Source organism: Schistocerca cancellata, chromosome 9 (genome assembly GCF_023864275.1).
Source record: "Schistocerca cancellata isolate TAMUIC-IGC-003103 chromosome 9, iqSchCanc2.1, whole genome shotgun sequence".
Lineage (NCBI taxonomy): Eukaryota > Metazoa > Arthropoda > Insecta > Orthoptera > Acrididae > Schistocerca > Schistocerca cancellata.
This window is the reverse complement of record NC_064634.1, coordinates 78965213-78982917: the sequence shown is the minus strand read 5'-3', so window position 1 is coordinate 78982917 and position 17705 is coordinate 78965213. Positions and strand designations below refer to the sequence as shown.

The window sequence follows — 17705 nt, the reverse complement described above, 5'->3', positions numbered from 1 at the left end:
TAAGACTGTAGAAGCGTGTATGAGTATGGGAAAGATAGATGCAGATACCTTTGGACAAAAGAAAAGCATCTGTATGAAAATCAGGAGCGAAGATGGCAATCCGACCTCCTTGTTGTTGTTCTTTTTCATCAGTCTTGTGACTGGTTTGATATGACCCTCGCCTACCTATTCATTACAGACTAGCACTTGTGCCTCACATCAAGTGGTTCAAATGGCTCTAAGCACTATGGGACTTAACATCTGAGGTCATCAGTCTCCTAGATTTAGAACTACTTAAACCTAACTAACCTAAGGACATCACACTCATACATGCCGAGGCAGGATTCGAACCTGCAACCGTAGCAGCAGTGCGGTTCCGGACTGAAATGCCTAGAACCGCTCGGCCACAGCGGCTGGCTGCCTCACATCCTCAATTATTTGTTGGATGAATTCCAATCTCTGTGTACCCCTACTGTTTTTACCCTAGACTTCTCCCTCTAATACCACGGAAGCTATTCCCAGATGTCTTAAGGCGTCATGTCTTATCATCCTATCACTTCTACTTGTCACTGTTTTCCATATGTTCCGTTTTCACTTAATTTTCAGCATCCTCCTTCAGCAACACCTCTCAAACACTTCGATTCTATTTCTTTCTGGTTGTCCCACGGTTCATGAGTCACTACCGAACAATGCTGTGTTCCAAACGTACATCCTCAGACATGTCTGATACTTGTAGACCTATCTCGGCCAGGAATGCCGTCTTCGCCTTTGCTAGTCTGCTTTTTATTTCCACCATGCTTGGTCTGTTACATAATATTTTCCTCTCAAGGTAATATAATCCCTTCACTTCATTTACTTCATGGTTCCCAGTTTTGATTTTAATAAAGCATTCCGTCTTCAGGCCACAAGTGGCCCATCGGGACCATCCGACTGCCGTGTCATCCTCAGCTGAGGATGCGGATACGAGGGTCGTGGGATCAGCACACCGCTCTCCCGGTCGTTACGATGATTTTCTTTGACCTCAGCCGCTACTGTCCGGTCGAATAGCTCCTCAATTGGCATCACGAGGCTGTGTGCATCTCGAAAAATGAGTACAACGTATGGTGGCACTGTTGGTCACCCATCCAAGTGCCGGCCACGCCCGACAGCGCTTAACTTCGATGATCTGACGGGAACATGTGTATCCGCTGCGGGCCATTTCTTTTATTGTTAATAGCTAGTCTCGTTTTTGCTGCTCCTCATTACTTTCGTCTCTCTTCGATTTACTCGCAGTGTATATTTTCAACTCCATAGACTATTCATTCAATTCACCAAGTCCTGTAATTCACCTTCACTTTCAATGAGGATAGCAGTGTCAATAGCGAATATTGTCATTTATATTCTTTCACCGTGAATTTTAAACCAAATCTGGAATCTTACTTTTATTTTTGTCATTGCTTCTTCAATGCAAAGATTGAACAGTAAAGACGAAAGATTGCATTCTTGTCTTGAACCATTTTACATTCTCGAACACTTTTTCCAGGTCTAAGAAACTTACGAATGTGTCTTGGTTTTTCTTGGTTCTATTATCGGTCACAAAATCCGAATTTCCTCTCTGGTGCCCTTACCTATCTGAAAGCCAAACTGATCTTCATCTAACAGATCTTCATTGTCCTTTTCCATTCGTCGGTATATTATTCTTGTCAGCAGATTGGATGCATGAGCCGGTAAGCTAAATGTGAGATAGATATCGCACTTGTGTGCCATTTCTATCCTCGGCAATGTGTGGATGATATCTTTTCAGAAGTCTGATGGTATTTCTCCATACTCCAACTTAATAGTTGCTTTTTTGCCACGTTCCCAAATGATTAAATAAATTGCGAAGAAATGATAGCAGTCCGTTGTGCCTCATTTGATCATAAGTGTTCCAGAGGTCTGTTAAATTCTGACTCTAACAGTAGGTCTCTCGCGTCTTCAATATCGAGTCCGATTTCTTCTGTCACGTCTCCCCCTCGTAGCGGCATTCAACGTACTCTTTCCATCTGTCCGCTCTCTGCTCTGCCCCTAGCAGTGGAATTCCCATTGACTTCTTAAAGGGTCCTTACCGCTTCAACCTTCTGAGAGCGGTGTTGGCGGTTTGCGCAATATGTTGAAGGAAATTGTAGAGCTTCAAAAATGTTGACGCGCGCTCAATATATAGCGCGAAATATCGTACAGTGTAGAGATGGCATTGTGCAGTACACGGCAGTTCTGCCAAGACTTCGTGATCTGCAGACATGCAAACAACTGTTACAGTGGCGTCATTTGCATGTGAATACATCAGGAAAGACAGATGAAAGGGATCACCTGCTGAATTGGATTCAGAGAGTAGTTTTGTTACATACGTAATACTTATTCAGTAAACAGCTGTAGAAACATTCGGCAAAAGTGTTTGAGTGCAGGGAAAGAACCCTGCAGCTGCATATTTATTTATTGCAGAAATACATAACACTGCTTGCCGGTCCTCTATAATAACGTATCTTACTCTTTTCAGGTGTATAGATCACTTCCAAATAGTGGAAAGTGAAATCCGCCGAGTACATGAACAGCATCTTTTCTGTGTACATCCTATGTAGCGAAGTTCACCAATTCGTTGAAACATTCCTCGCTCATCCTTAAAAATTTCCGATACTCATTTGATCTCCTGCATGTTAGTACGGCCGTGTGCAGAACGCCTTGCAAACCTCTTTTTCGCCCATCGCCGCTTGCTCCTGCTTTTCTTTTTGTTGCACGTCGCGACTTCAATCACGCAGTTCACGCGAGTCCTATAACATCGACCACCGACATGTTCGGTACAGAGGCAGAGTATTCATTGACGCGTCCCGGGCATGAGTACTGCATTGTAGCATTGCGCCGTTCTTGGCCTCGCACAGTCGTGCAATATACTGACAAAATGTTTTTGTGCAATAAATATTGAGCTTATGATGGTTCATTTAATGTTGCTGCCCTTTCTTTTAACTTCGTGGAATTTTGCTTAGACTTCTCTATACGCTGAAACAATACTTCAGACGCTCATTTTTTCGGTTTCTTCGTATTTTATTGCAATTATTTCGTCATAGTTTCCATGCATTTCCATTTTATTTCGTTCATAAGTGACTTATATCTCTGTATTCCTGAATTTTCTTGAACACTTTTGTACTCCGTTCTTTTGTCGATTGACTGAAGTATTTCATCTGTTACCCAAGGTTTCTTCACAGTCACTTTCCTAGTACCTGTGTTTGTCTTATCCTTCCTCAGCACTTCAGTATCTTACTTCCTTCCTCGCTGATTCTTCCGTACGATTCTTTTCAACTTCAGTCTAATCTTCATCATTACTAAACTGTACTTTGAGGCTATATCTGTTCCTGGGTATGCCTCACAATCCAGTCTCTGCAGAGAATTCTTCCGGGTTGTATTGCCGTGGTCCAAGGAACTCTTCTATTCCTGACGTTCCGTCCAAAGCTACGTTGAACATCTTCGGAGGTGCTCCTGGTTGTGCTGAGTCTTGCCTCCGAAGATGTCCAACGTAGCTTTGGCCGAAACGTCAGGGATAGAAGTGTTCCATGGACCACGGCCATACAGCCCGGAAGAATTCTCGGCAGCTGAAACATCCGGTCGTGAAAGCCTTCATTGTATAATCCAGTATCTCATTTAGAAATCTCTGTTTTACCATGATGTGACCGAATAGCAATCTTCCCGTACCTCCAGGCCCTTTCCAAGTAGATCTCCCCCTCCCATGATTTTTTAACAGTGTATCTGCTATTGCTGACTGAAATTTATTGCAGAATTCGATTGCTCATACTCCTCTCTCACTCGTGCTAGCTATCCCATATTCTGCCGTAACTCTTTCTTCTATTCCTTTTCCTTCTGTCACATTCCAATCTTCCATGATTAGTAGGTTACCATCTCCTTTTGCATACGGAGTTACCTGTTCAGCACCCTCATATACTTTCTCATTGTCTTCATTTTCTCCGTATGACGTTGGCATTAGTACCTGAACTGTTGTTGTTGGAGTTCGTTCGCTGCCTATTTCCATGAGAACAATCCTGTCACTGAACCGTTAGAAGTAACTCGCTCTCTACCCTATTTTCTGTTCATAACGAATCCAACTCCCGTTACACCATTTTCTGCTGGTGTTGACATTAACCTATATTCGTCTGAGCAGCAGTTTTATCAGCCAACGACCTTGCTGCTGTAGTAACGCCGGTTCTAGTCAGATCACCTAAGTTAAGCGCTGTCGGTCTTGGCTAGCACTTGGATGAGTGACCATCCGGTCTGCCGAACGCTGTTGGCAAACGGGGTGTGCTCAGCCATTGCGAGGCCAACTGAGGAGATATTTCACTGAGAAGTAGCGGCACCGGTCACGAAAGGTAACAGCGACCGGAGAGCGGTGTGCTGGCAACATGCCCCTCCACATCCGCGTCCAGTGACGCCAGTCGCCTGAGGATGACATGGCGGTCGGCCGGTGCCGATGGACTTTCCGAGACCTGTTCGGACGGCGTTTAGTTTTTAGGAATAGTTAACTTCCCACCATTCCCCTTCACCGACCCCCACAATATCTAGACAGAGCCTTTGGATTTCCGTTTTCAGATTTTCTAGCTTCCCTAGCACGTTCGAACTTCTGACATTCCACTCCGCGACTAGAAGAACATTATCCTTTCTTTGGTTATTCATTCATTTTCTCATGATCACCTCCCCTTGGCAGTCTCTTCCCAGAAATCTGGACGGGGGACTAATCCGCAATCTTTTGCCAATGGAGAGATCATCATGCCACTTTTTCTGTTACAGGCAACACGTCTTTAATGTAGTGGTTTCCATTGGCTTCTCAATCCTCATGCTGTTGATCATTATTGACTCTAACGCCTTTGAGGTGCAGTTTCCCACCGCATGGGCAAGAGGGTGCCCTAAAGCTCTGTTCGCTCCTCCGCTCCTGTTTGACAAGATCGGTGGCAGTACGAGTGTGACACTTTATACCGCGGGTCTTCAGCCACCATTGATGATGATTTTTATTCGTAATTTAAGCAATGGCTGGGCTGGAACGTAGGACCCAGGACGTTCTGATTATTCGTCATGTACACTACACCTCTTACTAACCAAAGAAAGGATGGCTGAAAGCAGGAATAAATATATAGAAGATCTGCGAGAAGACAGAGGTTTGAGAGGACTAAGTGATAACAAGTCTCGTGAAATGGACGTTCTCTCGGAATTATTAAATCCGTCGAACAGCCAGCCACGACGAAACTACTCCATCTTGTAACCAAGACGTATAAGACAGGTGTAGTAACGTCAGACATAAAGGAGATTGTACCGTTTCCTATTCCATAGAAGGCAGATGCCGACAGGTGGTAATTTTGGCGAACCATCAGTTATATAAAGTCATGGTTGTAAAACAATGACACGAATTACGTACAAAAAGTTGAAAAAACAGGTAAAGGCTGATCTTGAGGAAGATCTGTTGGGAATCGGGAGAAATGTAGAGACACGCGTGGTAAACCTACATTTACAGCATTTATAAACTTAGAGAAAGCTTTTGACAATGTTGATTAGACCACATTACTTATCTACAATTCGAGCAAATACCAGACTCTAGTGATAAGAACAAAGCGCATAAAATGCAAGCAGTAGTTCATAAGGGAGTGATGCAGGGCTGTAACGTCTCTCCGATGTTATTCAGTCTGTACGTTGAGCAAACAGTAAAGAAAACAAAGGAGAAATTGGAAGGAGAATTAAAGTTCAGGAAGACGGAAAACAACTTGCAGGTTTGTTGATGACATTGTAAGTCTGTCAGAGACGGCAAAGGACTTGGAAGAGCAGTTGAACGGAACGGATAGCGTCTTGAAAAGATTTAGAAGATAGACATCAACAACAGTAAAAGAGGGATAGTCGAATGTAGCCGAAATAAATCAGGTGAAGCTGATAACATTAGATTATGAATGAGACACTAGCAGTAGTAGTCAAGTTTAGCTGTTTGGGCAGCAAAACAACTGACGACTGGTCGAAGTTGAGAAGATATAATGTGCAGACCGACAGCAACAAGAAAAGCGTTCCTGAAGAGAAATATGTTACAGTAACACTGAACATAAATTTGAGTATTAGACAGTCTTTTCTGTAGATATTTATACGGAGTGCAGTTTTGTATGGAAGTGAAACGTGAACGATAAACAGTTCAGACAAGAAAAGCATAGAAGTTTTTGAAATGAGGTAATACAGAAAAATGTTGAAAATTAAATGAGTATATCGAATAAGTAATGAAGAGGTGCTGAATCAAATTGAGGAAATAAGAAACTGGTGGCAGACCTTGACTAAAAAAAATTGATTGGTCGTAGGAAACATTCTGAGATATCAAGGGATCACCGGTTTAGTATTGGAGGCAAGTGTGAGAGGTATAAATCGCAGAGAGAGACCAATGCTTGAATACACTAAGCCGATTCAGAAAGATGTAGGTTGCGGTAGTTGTATTGTATTGTATGTCAACCGGGGGCCTAGAGACGACGGAGACGCTCCGTCCCCGCCGCAGCCGCAGTGGTTCACAACCCCACGGCGACAACTGCAGTCCACTTCTCCCTTCCGCCACCCCACACCGAACCATTCTTTCAGGGTTATTATGCTCACAAAACCAAGGTCCAACCTTAAACCCTAAGATGTCGCAAATTATCCTTATGTCGCACCGAAAGTCGATCAGGGGACATTGCCGTAAAGCAGAGTGGGACTCTGCTCAAATTGCATCTAATTTCAACCAAGCGAGGTGGCGCAGTGGTAAGCACACTGGACTCGCATTCGGGAGGACGACGGTACAATCCCGCGTCCGGCCACCCTGATTTACGTTTTCCGTGGTTTCTCTAAATCACTTCAGGGAAATGCCTGGATGGTTTCTTTGAAAGGGCATGGCCGACTTCCTTCCCCATCCTTGCGTATTTCGATGAGACCGATGATTTCGCTGTTTGGTCTCTTCCACCAAATCAACCCAACCAACTATCGATATGCCGCAAGCCACCTTACGGTATAGTAAAAGACCTCGACAACGTTTCGGATGATCATTTAAACTGATAAGAACAAACTGCAATAGCGTGCAGGAAACTATTTGTTGCCTACATGAAATCAAAAAATTTACACAAATATTCCACGCGAAAGAAAGGGAAAACTGATCAAATTTTTAGTAGTGCCGAACCTTTAGTACTGTAACGTAGTTCAACAAGACGAAAACTGTGAAAACTGTAGACGGGAGCTAGCCACGAATACTTGAATAAAACAATACGCGTAACGTTCGGTGTTCTTGCTATCCTTAAATAGACCGGATATGACTGGATAGGCGGCGTGGTTTCCAGACTCTCTGTCTTCTTACTCCGTTCCTTAGTCATTTGTGTCCTGAGAACCTCTTCTCGCATATCAAAAAATTGTCATCATTCCTTAAGTACAAGATCAGGTAAGTTCCGCACCTTGGATGTATCTATGCTTAAAACTAAATCTTTCTCCAGAATGAGATTTTCACTCTGCAGCGGAGTGTGCGCTGATATGAAACTTCCTGGCAGATTAAAACTGTGTGCCGGACCGAGACTCGAACTCGGAACCTTTTAAATCTTTCTCTATTGCAGTCACAAGACTCAGGAAGATAGTACCCACTAACCTCTGTCTTATGGAAAACCACCTTGCATTCAGGAGGGGATCTGTTGTCTTTGGCGTAGCTTCTCTGTCAGCATACCCCAGCGGTTTTCCTTCTTTGCAATAGCGAATCAGTATTTCTGCCACAGTGTCAACACTATCTGCGCCTTCCTTAAACCTATTTATTTCCGTTTTCTTTCTTCCTTTTAATCTGACATCTTTGCCCTGGTGCATCTGTGTTAAATGCTATTCCTAAAGTCGACAAGAACGTAATGAAAGTGAATGTCTGTGTTGTTGGGCCTTGAGGAAATCTCAGTCTTTAGATTGAACTGCTTGCGACTGCATAAAATCTAGATTAGAGTACAATTTAGTGTCGCATATTGTCCTTTGCCACCACATAGTAATTTTTATTTTATTGTGATTGTTCCTCATCAACTTGGTAATTGCAGCAGACCAGACCGTCTGTGATAACTTATTAGGACATTGATGAGCCCGCATCTCGTGGTCGTGCGGTAGCGTTCTCGCTGCCCACGCACGGGTTCCCGGGTTCGATTCCCGGCGGGGTCAGGGATTTTCTCTGCCTCGTGATGGCTGGGTGCTGTGTGCTGTCCTTACGTTAGTTAGGTTTAAGTAGTTTTAAGTTCTAGGGGTCCGATGACCATAGATGTTAAGTCCCATAGTGCTCAGAGCCATTTGAACCATTTTTTACATTGATGAATGAATAAATTTCTTTCTCTCAGTGCGTACCAAATGGTTTCGAAGACAGCCAATTACTTTATTGGTGTTACGGTATCTTTTTTTTCTTATTATATCGTTACCAATGCATCAAGTGCTCCCAACCCCACTTCTTCGTCTAATGTCGCTCACACTGAAATATTTGTTACATTTCAGATGATTCGTCGCCACTGAGTCGACCTGAAGTTCGTGCTGACCAAAGTCATCGGGTTTTACGTTCTATCGGCAATGGAGGGTGTTGCAGTAGCAACCCACTGGCACCAGGTAATCAGTCACTACTAGCTGCACGCGGCGCCGGTCCTCAATATCTAGGGCACGATTCTTGTTTATTTATACTCTTATAGCACCTTTCACGTGAGTCTTGATTTTTACTACATCCTTTTATTGTGGACGGAGTGCTGAGTGGCAAGAGTTCAAAAAAATGGCTCTGAGCACTATGGGACTTAACATCTGAGGTCATCAGTCCCCTAGAACTTAGAACTACTTAAACCTAACTAACCTAAGGACGTCACACACATCCATGCCCGAGATAGGATTCGAACCTGCGACCGTAGCAGTCGCGCGGTTCCGGACTTCGCGCCTAGAACCGCTCGGCCACCGCGGCCGGCGCAAGACAGTTCCTTCTTAGTTATTTCAAACGAAGTGTCATCTGAAATTCGCCTTCCAGATCGTTTCAAAAATGGTTCAAATGGCTCTGAGCACTATGGGACTTAACATCTGAGGTCATCAGTCCCCTAGAACTTAGAACTACTTAAACCTAACTAACCTAAGGACATCACACACATCCATGCCGAAGGCAGGATTCGAACTTGCGACCGTAGCGGTCACGCGGTTCCAGACTGAAGCGCCTAGAACCGCGTGGCCACACTGGCCGACCCAGATCGTTTATCTGGCTACTTGCTATACGAGACAAGGTCGAGGAATATTTAAACCATGTGATACGCCTACTTATTTAGTCTTTGGGGGTCTAATTCAATCGGGTTCAAGCTATAAAACATTTTTCAGATTAATGAAATGACTGTAGAACACCTCGCAGTAGACTAGACACTATTTCCACATAATGCACTACATGGGAGCAGTTTTCATATCTGGATGCATGCAATACAATGCTAGCGACAGCGCGATAGTTTCGAACCGCAAGGTAAGTGGTAAGTACCTGGAGTTTAAATAGTCAGAGGCAGAAGCAGTAGCCGATAGAAGTGTGACGAAAACGTGGTATCAGTAGCAGGCAAGTCGAATGGAAAACAAATATTTGTCGAGAGAGGTTTGGGACGGTGTGCCTTAGTTACGGCACTGGACGCGGTGTCAAGAGGAGCAGTGGTCAAGTACCCAACCGGCCTCCGAGAATTATGACTTCGGTGGCTTCCGTAAACAGCTTGAGGTAGATACCGCGATGATTTTCCTTGAGAAGGACGCGATCGATTTACCTTCTCATCCTTGTTCAGTCACGTCGTGATTTCAGTTTCTAATGACCTCGTCCTCGAAGGGACGTGAAACGCCAATCCTCCCATACAGGGCCCTAATCTGGCCAGTTCGATGTTTACAACGCTTATCATGTTAGCATGACGGTAAACATCGAGCGAATTCCGAGATGCAGCAGTTCAGTATAGTCCAAACGGAAGTGTAACTGTGATATTCAGGCAACTTAAATGGCAGCATCAGTAAGAAAAAAAAAGCACACGTCGCTTCAGTGGATCCTTGTTGGCCGAATTTAGAGAACCGCTAATTGAGGAAGACGGTGCCTTCATTGTTTATCGCGGCTGCACCTATGAGAATATGAGACGATGGCTTAGGCCGTTATTACACTATCATATTTGACAAAGAAATACGGGAAATACTCGTCAAATTTTTTTGACAAAGATCTTTGACATGGCGCCTAAAAGGGGTATTACACTGTCGTCATATTTTTCGTCAAATTTCAAGATGGCGGACACAACTTGTTATTGCATTTGCTGGTACCACAATTGCATTGTGTGTGTATTTGGAAGAAAAGCAGAGGAAAAATAGGAAACAACCTCGATGAAGCCATAGGTACTTCGTCGAGATAATAAAAGCATTTAGCAAAATTTGTTACGAGAACTGTAAGTGGAGGACCTCAAGGCTTATATATAAATTACTTACGAGTGGATGAGACTGTATTTCGATATTTGCTCAGTAAAGTGGCTTCTCATATTACAAAACAAAATACTCTCTTGAGGGTTGGGTTGGGTTGTTTGGGGGAGGAGACTAGACAGCGAGATCATCGGTCTCATCGGATTAGGGAAGGATGCGGAAGGAAGTCGGCCGGTACCCCGTCAAAAGAACCATCCCGGCATTTGCCTGGAGAGATTTAGGGAAATCACGGAAAAACTGCATCAGGATGGCCGGACGCGGGTTTGAATCGTCGTCCTCACGAATGCGAGCCCAGTGTGCTAGCCACTGCGTCACCTCGTTTGCTAATATTCTCTCTTGAGAAATGCTATATGTGCAAAAGAGAGGCAAATTGTGGTTTTTTGATACAGGAGAGTGCTACTCTAACTTACAACACAGCTCTCGAATATCACATTGCAAATTAACCAAAAAATTCCACAAACGTGTGAAGCGATTTATAAAGCACTGCAGAGTGAATGTGTGAAGGTAAATAACTGTTTCGTACACTATATGGGCAATAAGAATTGTTTACCTTTTTTAATAATTTAATTAGTGGAATTAGTGCTCCAACAACTACAAAATTAATAAAAGTACGAAACAGATGGGGCGCTGAAACTTCCTGACAGATTAAAACTGTGTGCCGGACCGAGATTCGAACTCGGGACCTTTGCCTTTCGCGGGCAAGTTCTCTGCCGCGAAAGGCAAAGGTCCTGAGTTCGAGTTTCGGTCCGACACACAGTTGTAATCTGTCAGGAAGTTTCATATCAGCGCACACTCCACTGCAGAGTGAAAATCTCATTCTGGAGATGAACCGCATTTAACTTGTGGCATACAGAGTTCAAAAATAGACAATGTAGAATGGGAAGCTAAGAAAGAATTTTTTTTATTTTAGAGTGTGACTACATCGTATATTCTAGCTTGCTGAAAAGCTGCCTGGATGCTTGCAGAGGTAGAGGTGGATGGTTGTAGCGGTGATTGTGTACATGAAGTCGACTGCAGCATATTCCACCTGCCCATCAACACATAATTAATAGCATGCAATGTGTTTCTTGCTCACACCCGACCCTAGTCGAAGCAAGTTTATTAAAAATGAAAAAAGAGTCGAAGGAACAAACTAACTGTGAAGCCATGTTTACAAACACACTACAGAGACGTCAAATAGCTGTATCGACGGCAGCGCTCCCGGCGGATACATTTCACATTACAGTGAACAGAAGACGAACGACTTTTATGATCAGATCTACGGCGAGGCTCTGGAGTTGATCATCTTTATTTGAGGACAGGCGAGAGCTGACGAGGTATTTGACATATCAACTTTAACAGTGAAATATGAGAGTGTAATACCGACCTTAGGGCGCGAACCAGTACATACGGACAGTCATGTTTTCCTCGATCTGTACACGAACTGAACATGGCAGAACATCGCTGATACTAGTATCAACTACTCTGCGCCATGCGCTGTACAGAATCTTGCACGTTATATACATCACGATGCAAAGAGCAAAGAGAATACATACGTTGTGTTATGTACTGCACTTCTTAAGAAAATGTTAGCTGTCCGAAGTTCGTATCCTATCTAATCCTTATTACTGCGTGAAAAGAACAAATGGGCTCCGGAATTTCCTGGTAGATGACTTACGTTTTTCATAATTATACGACGCCCCATGAGCAATACCCGAAGACAATTTAATACCCTTATGTTTTCTGTTATTTTCAGCGGGATGAACTAACCGTCTTTGATTAAACAAGCAGGCAGTAAGCTAAGGAAGCGAGTTCCACTCAGCATGAAATATTAATGCATTACTGCTGCGCCAACATAATAAGAGAAATACTCCTTGGGCATTACTGCTTGACGCTACCCGGGGGTTTTCGAGTTGCGGGATTGAACAAGAATGCTACCACTGCTCACACTGACACCTTGTCTTTGAGACACGTGCGTTATGGGTTCAGTGTATGAGTTCAGTGCAGATGCGCGGCAGCTGAAATCATTTATCGAATAAAGGCGAAAATTTTCCGCTCGGGCTTTATTTATCAAGACCTCTCATTAGTTATGCAACTAGAGTCGACTTAAAAAGCCTTTTTTCCAGTGTTTACACGATGAGCTACCGTTCGCGAGGGTTTGACTGATGGTCAGTGGACTTGAGCATCACGAACGGTGTAATTTGTAAACCATCACGAACGGTAGTACGAAATGTGAACTGTGCACCATTTTCATAAGTATGGCTCCTTGTTTTGAGTAAAACTGGAAAGTGGATTTTTAAGCCGAATTCTGTTATGTGACTAAAAAGAGGTCCTACCAAGGAAAACGGAAAAATGTCACCTTCATTGAATCACTTTATGACTGTTGCGCCCACCGTGAAGAAAATGAATTAATTTCACTCAGACCAAAAGAATGGAGAGAGTGCGAGGAATTAGTCTAGATGCAATGATCACAATTGATATCAGCAAGGTAACACTCAGAAATGCTGGAAACCAGTGTAATGAATATGTTGGATTTTTTTTGTTTTCTAGGTGGGTGGGTGGGGGGGGGGGGGGAGGCGGAGACGAGCAGATCTCATTCTACCCCTTCAGCTGTGCTCTACGGTATAAAAATGCCTTCACTGGCTTAAACTTTTAGCGTATATTGGTGTTTCCCTCACAGTATTTGTTCTGAAATGTCTTCCGCCCTGTTTTATTTAAGCCTTCTGAAAACTAAAACTAGTTCTTGGAAAGAAAAGAAGTTGTTGGTTCAAATGGCTCTGAGCACTATGGGACTTAACATCTGTGGTCATGTCACCTAGAACTTAGAACTACTTAAACCTAACTAACCTAAGGACATCACACACATCCATGCCCGAGGCAGGATTCGAACCTGCGACCGTAGCAGTCGCGCGGTTCCGGACTGAGCGCCTAGAACCGCTAGACCACCGCGGCCAGCAAAAGAAGTTGTTCAAGGAAAAACAAATCAAATAACCTATTCATGGAAACGAATGAAGTAAACTCTTTTTGGAAACAAAAATAGGTAAAACTCCTCCTAAAGATCAATGAAAATTGTACTCGCATTACCAGAAACGTCTTCTTGGAGACGTAATAAACATCATATTTATGTATTGAGTAAATCTAAAAGAGAAAACTAAAAGTAATCTGAAAAAGGTCCAAATTACCGCAAAGAAAAAACATACAGACTAGGTGCAAAAGATGAACTGAAAAGCAAACCAACATTTAGTTGAATAAGGAAAAACGCAGACTTAAAATTCTGTGGGCATATTAAAAGACTGGGACCAATCAGATGAACCAGAGAGCTTGTTGAATTATATAACAATCGCAGTAAAGTTAAAACTGAGGCAATAAAATCGACTGGAGCTGAGACCTGAGGGAAGGGGGAAAACACAACTTGATTTATCAGAGATAAAAGATTTTCAGACAGGAAGTTCACGACCAATCCAAGCAGACCGTAACTACTTGGTCTGACGAGCTGAAATGAGTCCATTCTGAGAAAATGGATCCAAAATGGGCACGAAAGGAAGGTAAAACTAAACTTAGAACATGTCCTCTGTTGTACGACGAGTGACCTGGTAGGACTCAAACGTGAATAGTATGTATATTTACCCGTTGTGCCAGGGTAAGCCACAGCCCTCTGTCATAATTCGTTTTCCTTGTGGTCCTGTTCAGGAATTGAGAACCTTCTGTGGTTGTTCGGAAGTAACTGAAGGGAAACTACTGCCAATGAAAGTTTCTAATTTAAGTTTTGAGTCGGGTCCGAAGATGCGCTGAAATTGCCTATTGGTTGAGACGACTGCCAGCAAGAAGCGAGAAATCCGGGTTCGAGTACGTGTCTGGCGCAAGTTTTTGTTACGACACAGGCCCCGCTCAGCAGATGCACGTGACGAGAGAGTGTGTGGAGCGTAGTGATGCTCTAACGCTGCTGATGAGAGAAGGCGTGCCCAACTGCCACTCGTAGCCCACTTCCCGCGGGCAGCTCCCTTGGAGATGGCAGTCTTAGGGACTGGGAGGGACGCCGCCTTCAGCAGCGTCGTGTGCCGCCCCTGCACGTAACCAGACACGACGGTCCCCGGCGCTGTCGCTGAGGCAGGGAAATCCGGGCAGCGCTGGAGCCGTTCTCGGAGGCTGCTGCTGCTGTTGCTGCTGCTGCCACCGCACGCCAGTCAGCAATCAGCGGCGGAGGAGGGCGGCAGCGCCCTGCAAAAAAGCGCCTACTGTGCGTGACGTCAGCGGCCGGTTAACAGCTTGTCGCTGGCGCCTGTCGCTCACAGCGACCGGGAGTCAAGCCAGTAAAGCGGGGCGGTGAACTCGCTCTGACAAGTCGAGCTAGCTCGATGTACTTCTCTGACTTGCTCACCTGTCCAGGAACGCCTTAAGCTTTTCCAAGGAGATTCCTCTACAAGCACACACAGAATCTCAACCACGCACCAAACGCCAAGTCTACAGTCATATGCTTAGACTCAAAAACAACGGTACACGTGGGGAAGATGACATTATTGATGCACATAGCGGCGAAGACACACGAGGAATTTAGACAACTCATCATTGATATGTAGCTGCCAGAAGACTGGATGTGCGCACTCACCCACCCACTCCACAATAAAGGGATCCTTCAAGTTCAAAAATGGTTCAAATGGCTCTGAACACTATGGGACTTAACTTCTGAGGTCATCAGTCCCTTACAACTTAGAACTACTTAAACCTAACTAACCTAAGGACAGCACATAACACCCAGTCATCACGAGGCAGAGAAAATCCCTGACCCCGCCGGGAATCGAACCCGAGAACCCGGGGGTAACTTTAACATCTCTCGCTTTCTTTTCGAAGCTTTAGTGATAGTAGCAGGCAGTGAAATCGTGAGCCGGCCGCGGTGGACGAGCGGTTCTAGGCGTTTCAGTCCAGAACCGCGCGACTGTTACGGTCGCAGGTTCGAATCCTGCCTCGGGCATGGATGTGTGTGATGTCCTTAGGTTAGTTAGGTTTAAGTAGTTCTAAGTTCTAGGGGACTGATGACCTCAGATGTTAAGTCTCATAGAGCTCAGAGCCATTTGAACCATTTTTTGAAATCGTAAAGTCACAGCAGTCAAACAGGTGCGGAGTATGAACAAACAAAAAGCAATACACGCTTCAAGTACCTCAGTGAGATCATAAAATTAACGGGTCTGGAAAAGGAAGAACAGAGACTTCGAGTACAGAAACTTAAGAGAGTGTACAGGATAATGCATACGTGTACAGTAAAAAGTGCATGTCCACACATACAATGGTTAGACATTACAATATGTTGATCAAACGTCAAACTCTGTACGCGAGCAAAACTTTAATTCTCGGTAGAAAAGCCTATCTGGAAAACATCTAAAAGGAACAACGATGGATTATGAGCAAATTCTTGACCAAGAAAAAAACGGAGAACGGATGCTGACTGAAATTCTCTAAAGCAAAAGAGAAATTCTCCAACCTGGCAGGAGACATTCGAAAACGAACATTGAAACTTTATGGACATGTTCAAAGACTACCAACAGTGAGGCTTACACACAACATTATGCAGTTCATCGGAGAGTTAAAGAACGTATCATGACTCCAACAAGTTAAAGAGGACCTCGAGAAAATCCAAATAGAGGCAGAGGAAGTAGTAGACAATAAGCCGCTCAGTCATAAGGTAAAAAGAAAGGGGGCCAGAGAAATTGAAATTCTATTTCGTGAACAGCTCAAAATATGATAGTATGCACAGGTATATGTAATTTTGTTAAGTATGATGAAATACTGAAGCAAGTAAGGTTTTTTTCAATTCGAACGCTATACTTTTTGACGGAATTCGAACCCTCTGGATAAGGCGAGTACAGTGATATAAAGGTGTTTAGTGCACGGGTTGAAAATTTTCTCAAAAATGTACGACAAATGAGTGGAGATATCAAGGCAATACGACTGGAATCGATTGCTACGTCCTGAACACCGTGCCAGGCTGCGTCTTGGTATGCCGCAAGATGATAGGCCTACTAAGATTGAACGTAATTCCCTTTGTCCCTGTTTTATACGACAAAAATCCAATGTCACTGGTGACTGTTGGAACTGGAACTATATGCTAACTTCTTGCACATCACAAGAGCCTTAGGTAAAGTATTTCAAATGTGTGTACGTACTCATCTTACAGCGAAAGCCTTTTGAGGAAAAAAGTAACCAGTTGAAGGGATTGACACGATGACAGAGCTTTGCACGAGAGACCCAATTTATAGTGTTTACATCGCAATAGCAAACTCCAGCCATCTTGCCTTCGAGTTTAACATATTTCTGGATATTTTTGCAAAAATTTTCGACACCGTATTCGTCTTTTCAAGCGTTTTCGATTGCCGCTTAAAAAAAATACGTCTTTCCATGAAATATCTCGTTTCAAATATTAACTTTCTGAGTCAGCCCCCGTGTAATTGTGCTCGAATTTGACGTTAAACACACGTGCTGTTCTTGAGTGAACACATCAGCATCGTGTCTCATTGAATGTGTGGCTAGAGGTACTAGGAGATCACCCCATTGGATCACACATTGTTCTAATAAAACAGTACGGACGAGGGCGGCGGTTTCCGCGGCGGGATTATCCCTGAACTGCCTGAGGAAATTCTGCTTGCGCAACGCCATGGAATATCGTACAAGCGTAAGGGTACCTGTACATTTTTCTGCTGATGTAAGAAGACAACTAAGACGCCAAGACGGTCCTAGATGCACAGGTCTTGTTGGGCCTGTATCGTGGGCCCCAACATCGCCTGACCTTAGTCATCTAGATTTTTCTGTCTAGTGTCGTCTTAGAAGTGAAATGTATGGCACTCGTATTGATAAACTTGAAGAACAGGAGCATCCAAGCTTACAGTCTTGCCTAGATTTACGAGATAATACGGGGGCGTGCGAAAGAATTCGCAATTCACTGCACAAAGGAATATCGTATTGCGTCCAAGTGTGAGGAGGACATGTGTAACTCTTCCCTTAACAGGTACCTCTGTCCAGTAAACAGCAACATACTTTTGTTTAGTGTAGGCCATAGGTGAAACGTACCCCCCAGGTAGATAACGACTTAATAGAAATGTTTAAATTTCAAATGCATTTGCCCTAAGTAGAACAGTATACCGAAATCAGTGGCATATCGTAGCCACACTTGAGCATTTAAACACTTGTCTCCCAGAGGGCTCGTTTCCGGACTCATGTTTGTTGGAACGTTTTTGCTTCTGCTGAGGCGTACTTTCAGTCACTTCAGTATTGACTGTATATTAAGTTGGTGAACAAGTTCAAAGCTGTTTTCT

General features: G+C 43.9%; 1 long non-coding RNA gene across 4 annotated transcripts in view; it reads left to right on the top strand.

The window, feature by feature from the left end:
- The window catches only part of LOC126100608 (uncharacterized), an 807357-nt gene that overhangs the window by 197642 nt on the left and 592010 nt on the right, over window positions 1-17705 (top strand). For all 4 annotated transcript variants that reach the window (XR_007522189.1, XR_007522190.1, XR_007522187.1 and 1 more), the window contains one exon: window positions 8467-8574. This is a non-coding gene — a long non-coding RNA (uncharacterized LOC126100608). The remainder of the gene's footprint in view (window positions 1-8466; window positions 8575-17705) is intronic.